The 7,528-nt window shown below is 47.2% G+C and overlaps 1 non-coding gene across 1 annotated transcript; it reads left to right on the top strand.

Annotated features, from left to right (window-relative positions):
• Window positions 1–282: 282 nt before the first annotated feature.
• TRNAR-UCU (transfer RNA arginine (anticodon UCU)) lies at window positions 283–367 on the top strand. The gene has a single exon. It is a non-coding gene; the product is annotated as a tRNA-Arg (tRNA).
• The last annotated feature ends 7,161 nt before the right edge of the window (window positions 368–7,528 follow it).

Genomic DNA, 7,528 nt, shown 5'->3' on the forward strand with positions numbered 1-7,528 from the left:
CGTCCGTGGGGCTGAGGCTGAGACCCATTGCCTCCAAGAATCTGGCAGGGGTCCGTCCAGACCTGCTTTTCCCAACGCCCGTGAAAAAGAAGGCAGTTTTGGGGATTCATAGTAGCAACATCTGGGATCTCTGGTCTACCGCGGAAAGCAAGTTTCTCATGTGCAGACCCTTGGGCGAAGGAAACCATCCAGGAATACAAGCAAGGACAGAGGGTACGTTGCAGGCGTCATAGTATTTATCGTGATGTTGTGCAGTGAATCCAAATAAATCGATATAGGGGCGCCTGGGTGGCTCAGTTGGTTAAGCATCTGACTTCTGCTCAGGTCATGATGTCGCGGTTCGTGGGTTCGAGCCCCGCGCCGGGCTCTGTGCTGACAGCTCGGAGCCTGCTTGGGATTCTGTCTCTCTCCCTCTTTCTCTCTCTATCTGCCTCTCCTCTGTTCAGTCTCTCTCTCTCTCTCAAACTAATAAATAAACGTTTACAAAAATAAAGCGATGTAAATGCCTATCAAGTGGAGATTGGGCAAGTCAATGAGAATAAACATATTCGATGTACGAGCCAAGTGAGTTTGCTTCTCTCTGTCTTACAGGCAAGAGATGAATAGACAGGTTGACTCCAGCCTCCCGGGGGATGATTCACGCTGCCGTGCTTTCAGCCAGGAGACAAGGTTCAACGGATCTCAGCAACACGCCCCTCTTTCCCCGAGCGGAGGACACCGAAGGCCTGCAGACAATCAGCGGCTCCTTCAAATGTGCGCACCACGAGTGGCTACGTGGCCTAGGGGTGGTGGGAGCACAGGGGTCCCAGCAGGCTTCCTCAGGGTGAGCACCTGCCTGGGGTGTGCAGGATGGGGGCAGGTGGCCGTGACCTGGAGGGGAGAGAGGAGGGGAGTGAGTCTCAGAGCAGCTCGGGGACGGCAAATAAGGAGCAGAGGACACTTAATGCAGGATGTGGACGTGATGCTGGGGAATGCTGGAGACCACCTGAGCGAGCGGTTTATTCAGAGCTTGGGAAGGAGTCGGCCGCTGAGCACAGATGTGTCAGTGGAGGCTCCGAGGCAGGCACAGGTGGGGCCCACCTGCCTTGCGGACAAAAATGGGAAAGGGCAGGTGTGCACGTGGCTGGGGGCTGGGGGCTCTGGAAGGAGCTGGTAGCGGCTGACCAGAAGCAGGGCGTCCTATGGGATCGGTCAGGGGGAGCCTGACCCAAGCCTTGTTGGGCTGGTCCTAAGGTGGGAAGAAAACCAGGGGCGAGAGTGAGGGATCTTGGCGGGTGGTGATCAGGTCCCGGACATTTGGGGCCACTGCTGTCAGGGGTTTTCAGGCCAGCTCGCTTCAGCTCCCGGGTCAGACTTCTGTTTGCACAGCTGGTCTGGCCACGGCCGGTTCTCTATTCGGTCTCTCCGCAGGGAGGATCTGGGAGCCTTTGTCGGGAATGGCGGCCACTTAAGCGTCCGAGCTCAGAGAATTTTCCTCCTATTCTGTTATCTTGCCGTTTCGGTTACCTGTGGAGTCCGCCTGTCTACCGTATCCAGAAAATCAGCTGGGTCTGTAATGAGTGTTCTGGCTGCCGGGAGTGGCTGTGTGTTCAAACCCACCAGCATGCAGGTTCCCCGGGGGTTTGTCTGAGTCTATGCGGGGGTGGAAGCTGGCTCTCAGTGACTTCAGGCATATTGTCACCCAAGATGATGCAGGAAAGACAGAAACTCACTGCCCGCGTGCCCGGTCCTGTGGGGTTATCGTCTACGCGCCCCTTGAGACTAGAGGGGCATCTCAAGAAACTCTGCGTGCAGGAATCTCCCCAAAGGCTGAAATTCCCTTAGCCCGTATCATTTTTAATGCAAACCATCTGCTTGAATAGAAAAAAAAAAAAAAAAAAGAAAGAAATCCATGACCTCATTTTGCTGTACAACAGACGATTCTTTGGTTTTTCACCAAGAGGCAGAGCACTAATTAATTTTAAAAATGCTGACCTCTTTTGAATTATTTTAGTCCTTTAGATGAAAACCATGTGTCCCGGTGGTGTGGGTTTTTTACCCCTTCTATAGGCTTGAAAGCCTGGGTGTTTTTGGAAGCTTGCTATAGTTCATTGTGAACTGGCGTTTTGCTCAGGATGGACAGAACAAAGACGTGCATTGTGAGCACGACAGAGAGAGAGAGAGAGACGGAGAGAGAGAGGGAGGTGCGTTTTAAGGAGCATCAGACATAAATGGAATTAGAAAATTCATTTAGCGCTGGCCAGCACGTGCAAATTGTGCGACCCGATTCAGCTACAGCTCAGACCCAGGAAAAGGGGGAAAGGAAAATAGGAATGGAGAGGGGTGGAGAGGGGTGGGAATATTACGGCAGGGCTCACGGGGGCTGAATTCACTGGTGCGCTCGTGTGCGTGTACTTGCCTTCGTCAACGATCAATCATGTACTGGTCCTCGAAGAGAATATTGATTCAGAATACAATTAGGTTTGAATCCAAGGTGCCTTATTTCAGGGAGGATTCACGACTTACTGAGTCATCCTGAGGCTTGCCAGTCAAATGCTTTTTTGGGGGGAGGGGGAATCAGAGAGATTTCAGAATAGGATAGACAGAATAAAAACAGAGTTCCAAGACTGGATCGATGCCCTCCTCGCTGGCTGGGCTCCTTTGGGTCAACCACATCCCATAGCAACTGTACCTTTTTTACAAGTAATGAGGTGACGAGAAAATCACGGAACGCGATGTGCGTACAGGTTAAAGAGGTCTCCTTTCCGCACCTTTTGTGGAGTTTCCTAACACCATGTATAGAATTTGTAAGCAAGGAACATCCATAAGCATGAAAGGAGTGAGTAGGACAAAGCAGTCTTGATAAGATGGGGGAAATGATGGTTCCATGTGCTCTGTCCTGTCGAATGCTCGTCAGTCACATAATCGGGTCTGAAGAATTAGAAACTCACCCAGTTCTTGTCCGCGCCAGATAAAGGCCAGACACAGCGAGCTCAGCCATGCTGTGACTCCCCAGCGTTTCTTTGCAGGACAAGAAATTTTGACACATCGTGAGGTAATGTGCGGTTTCCCCAGAATCGGTTTTTCAATAAATGGGGCGAAAATATGGACACAGGAATTTGTGAAAGATGCTTACGGTGTCAACATCAAAGCCAGAAGGAGTTGGAGCTCTAAACATCCACTGACGTGACATCCCACAGGGAGACGTGGGTCCTTCAAAAGTGAATCAGGAAGATAAATGACTTACAAGGAAATTTAACTGAGATTAGGAAAAAGCCACGCTCAGCAGAGATTGCAAAACGTGCTGATGCTATTGCAAAGAAAGGCTGTCACATTTAATTGTTAGAAATCTCAAGGGTGCTATCAAAGAGCAAAAGAACAAGAAACAAAACTTTTAGGGATGATGAATCACTTTGGCAAATTTCACTGACTGAGTTAACCAGATAATTACCAAAAAAGCTACCTCGTTTTGGGGGGTGTGGGTGAAGCAGATAATCCTTCAGTATGATTGTTTCACCATGGAGAACACAATAAACCCATATACATCATGTATACATAGAGCCCACCTCCCCTGGGGACTGGAACTGGACGTATACAACCATATATACGGTAGAGCCCACCTCGCCTGGGGACTGGAACTGGATGTATACTCTTATATATACGGTAGAGCCCACCTCCCCTGGGGACCGGAGCTAGACGTATACTACCATATATACGGCAGAGCCCACCTCCCCTGGGGACTGGAACTGGACGTATACTACCGTATATACGGTAGAGCCCACCTCCCCTGGAGACGGGAGATGGACGTATACTATCATATATACGGTAGAGCCCACTCCCCTGGGGACTGGAACTGGACGTATACTACCATATATACGGTAGAGTCCCCTTCCCCTAGAGGACCGGAGGTGGACTTATACTACCATATATACGGCAGAGCCCACCTCCCTGGGGACTGGAACTAGAAGTATACTACCGTATATACGGTAGAGCCCACCTCCCCTGGGGACTGGAACTGGACGTATACAACCATATATACGGTAGAGCCCACCTCCCCTGGGGACTGGAGCTGGACGTATACTATCATATATACGGTAGAGTCCACCTTCCCTGGGGGACTGGAGCTGGACTTATACTATCATATATATAGTAGAGCTCACCTTCCCTGGGGGGGCCTTGAGCTAGACTTATACTATCATATAAGTCTTCCCTGGGGGGGGGGTAGTAATCGACCCCTGTGCTACTGACACCCTGATGCCACCCAAGGGCCTTTGCCCCAGACGTGTCACCGCCTGTGGGTGTGGTCAAGGACGTCCCAACATCCCGGGGATGCGCTCACAGGCTGGAAAGCCCCCGCCCCCCCCGCAGTGAAAGACACCCCCAGGGAGAGCTGGGCACCCAGCGCGGATCCCACAATTCCAAATGCATGCCTCCTGCTTTGGGGCATTTCCTTGGAAGTTGTTTTAAGATGCATTTTCCTGCAGACGGCCCCTGTTCCTTGGAGGGGACATGCTCCGGGAATCGGGGTGATGACTGGGTTGCCCCTTTTACCGTGGTGTTCCTCAGGGTTCTCCAGAGAGAGCCAACAGGATGCGTTTGCATGTGCAGGTGTATTTTAAGGAGTGGGCTCGAGGCATTGTAGGGGCTGGCGAGGCTGAAATCTGTGGGCAAGCCAGCGGGCTGGAGACACGGGCCGGCATCGACATGGCCATCTGGAGTCCCAATTCCACAGGGCAGCAGGCTGGAAGGTCTGGCACCATCGCTCCCTTTTGTTGGGAGAGTCCACTTTGGTTTTTGTTCGTTTGTGGCATGCCTTCGACTGACTGGACCAGGCCCACCCACCTCATATGGAAAAAGTGTACTTTGTTAAAAATGAGCTGATGGTGGGTGTTCATCCCTTTGGCAAAGCACCTTCCCAGCAACACCTCGCCTAGCGTTTGACCAAACAGCTGGGCACCTCGGTGGTCCAAGTCCAGGTACAATTAACCCGCACGTGCCTGGAGCTTGAGGGCTGGAACGGAGTGGGGGAAGGGAAGGTCCGTCCTTGGAGCCATCACCGCTTTGCTGAAAGAGCACATTGATGGAGAGTCACAGTTAACTGCACGTGTGAACTTGGCTGGGCCGTGGGGGTGCCAGACGTGTGGGGAAACATGATCCTGTGTGTGTCCGTGAGGGTGTTTCAGGAATAGATGAGCACTGAATGCGTGCACGGAGTAGAGCACACGGCCTTCCCCAGTGTGGGTGGGCCCTGTGCCATAAGTTGAAGGCCCGACCACATCAAAAAGGCAGACGTGTGGGGCAGAAGAGAGAATTTCACCTGCTGAGTGCTGTCGAAGCAGGACAGGTGCATTCTCCTGCTTTTGGAGTGTCTAGAACGCGGGCTCTTCCCGGCTCTCGAGCCTGCTGGCGTTTGGGTGAGAACTCACACCATCGGGTAGGTTGGGGCCCCAGTTTGCCAAATTAGCCTACAGATCGCGGGTCGTGTGAGCCTCCATCATGCATCAGTCAATTTCTTATAATACATCTCTCTGTTATATGTGTGTGTGTTTATGTATATGTATATAAATGTATATGTGTAACTGTATATAGTTTGCGTATTAGTTATAAACATTAAGTACAACTAACAGGGTGTATATGTGTGTGTTTATATATACATACATAACTTGTATGTGTAACTATACTATGTATATAGTCATAAACAGTAAATATAACTAATAGGGTGTATATCAGTGTGTTTTTATATATGTGTACATGCATAAACTTATATGTGTGACTATACATATATATATACACATATATATATATAGTTGTAAACATTAAATACAACTAACAGGCTGTATATGTGTGTGTTTATATATATGTGCATGCATAAGCTTATATGTGTAACTATTCTATGTATATATATAGTCATAAACAGTAAATATAACTAACAGGATGTATATGTGTGTGTTTATATATACATACATAACTTGTATGTGTAACTATACTATGTATATAGTCATAAACAGTAAATATAATAGGGCTTATATCAGTGTGTTTATATATATGTACATGCATAAACTTATATGTTTGACTATACATATATATATATATATATACACATATATAGTTGTAAACATTAAATACAAGTAACAGGATTGTATTTATATATACAAATATAAATACATTAAATATATATATATAAACACACAGGTGTGTGTTTATATATATGTACATGCATAAGCTTATATGTGTAACTATTCTATGTATATATATAGTCATAAACAGTAAATATAACTAATAGGCTGTATATCAGTGTGTTTATATATGTACATGCATAAACTTACATGTGTAACTATACTATGTATATAAAGTTATAAACATGAAATATAACTAATAGGATGTACATGGGTGTTTATATATATATATATGTACATGCATAAACTTACATGTGTGGTTATACTATGTATATATATAGTTATAAATATTTAATATAACTGATAGGGTGTATATGTGTGGGCTTAATATATGTACATATATAAACTTATATGTGTCACTATACTATGTATATTAGTTATAAACATTCAGTATAACTAATAGAGTATCTATGTGTGTGCATTTATGTATGTAAGTACATATAAAGTTATGTGGAAAACTATCGTATCTATATTATTAGTTATAGGGGCGCCTGGGTGGCGCAGTCGGTTAAGCGTCCGACTTCAGCCAGGTCACGATCTCGCGGTCCGTGAGTTCGAGCCCCGCGTCAGGCTCTGGGCTGACGGCTCAGAGCCTGGAGCCTGTTTCCGATTCTGTGTCTCCCTCTCTCTCTGCCCCTCCCCCGTTCATGCTCTGTCTCTCTCTGTCCCAAAAATAAATAAATGTTGAAAAAAAAATTTTTATATTATTAGTTATAAACACTAAATATCTCTACATAGAATTAAACCCCACAGGATGTATGCAATGTGTATACAAGCAATGAAGACAAGTGCAATATATCTGTTTCTCTATCTCTCTACCTAAAAAGAATGAAAAATCACTTCCAATGAAAAGTTACGTTGCATTAATCCTTGTGCTGACCCCTTTACAAAAAAATCTATGTAAAAATGATAAATTGTTACTTCCAGTGGAAGGTTACATGGCATTAATCCTGGTGCTGAGCCCTTTACAAAACAAATTCTGTCTAAAACTGATGAGTTATTACTGGTAAGGGAAGGTGACCGCGTGTTAATCCCCGTGCACACCCCTTTGCAAAGAACCCTACTGGGAAGGTGAAGTAACATTAGTTAGCTTTTTCCCGCCTGCTGGGGAGAAACCGTATCCACGTTTCAGCTCTCATAAGGCCACACGACACCAGCAAGGCGGGGGGGGGGGGGGGTCTCCTCTTATCACCCCGTTTTTGCAAGAGAAAAAGCCTGAGGCCCCCATCCTGAGCTGGAGCCACAGAGGGGAATCCGTCAACTCTCAGGCGCTTGGGCACCAGGACGCTGGATACGGGGTGAACCCCTCTGTTCCCTTTTTCCACAAATACTGGCCTGTTTTATTATTCACAGTGGCTCTGCTTTTATGACGG

The sequence above is a fragment of the Lynx rufus genome, unplaced genomic scaffold, assembly GCF_022079265.1.
Source record: "Lynx rufus isolate CCGP_SWC_20201006 ecotype Redwood Valley unplaced genomic scaffold, mLynRuf1.p SCAF_14, whole genome shotgun sequence".
Classification (NCBI taxonomy): Eukaryota; Metazoa; Chordata; class Mammalia; order Carnivora; family Felidae; genus Lynx; species Lynx rufus.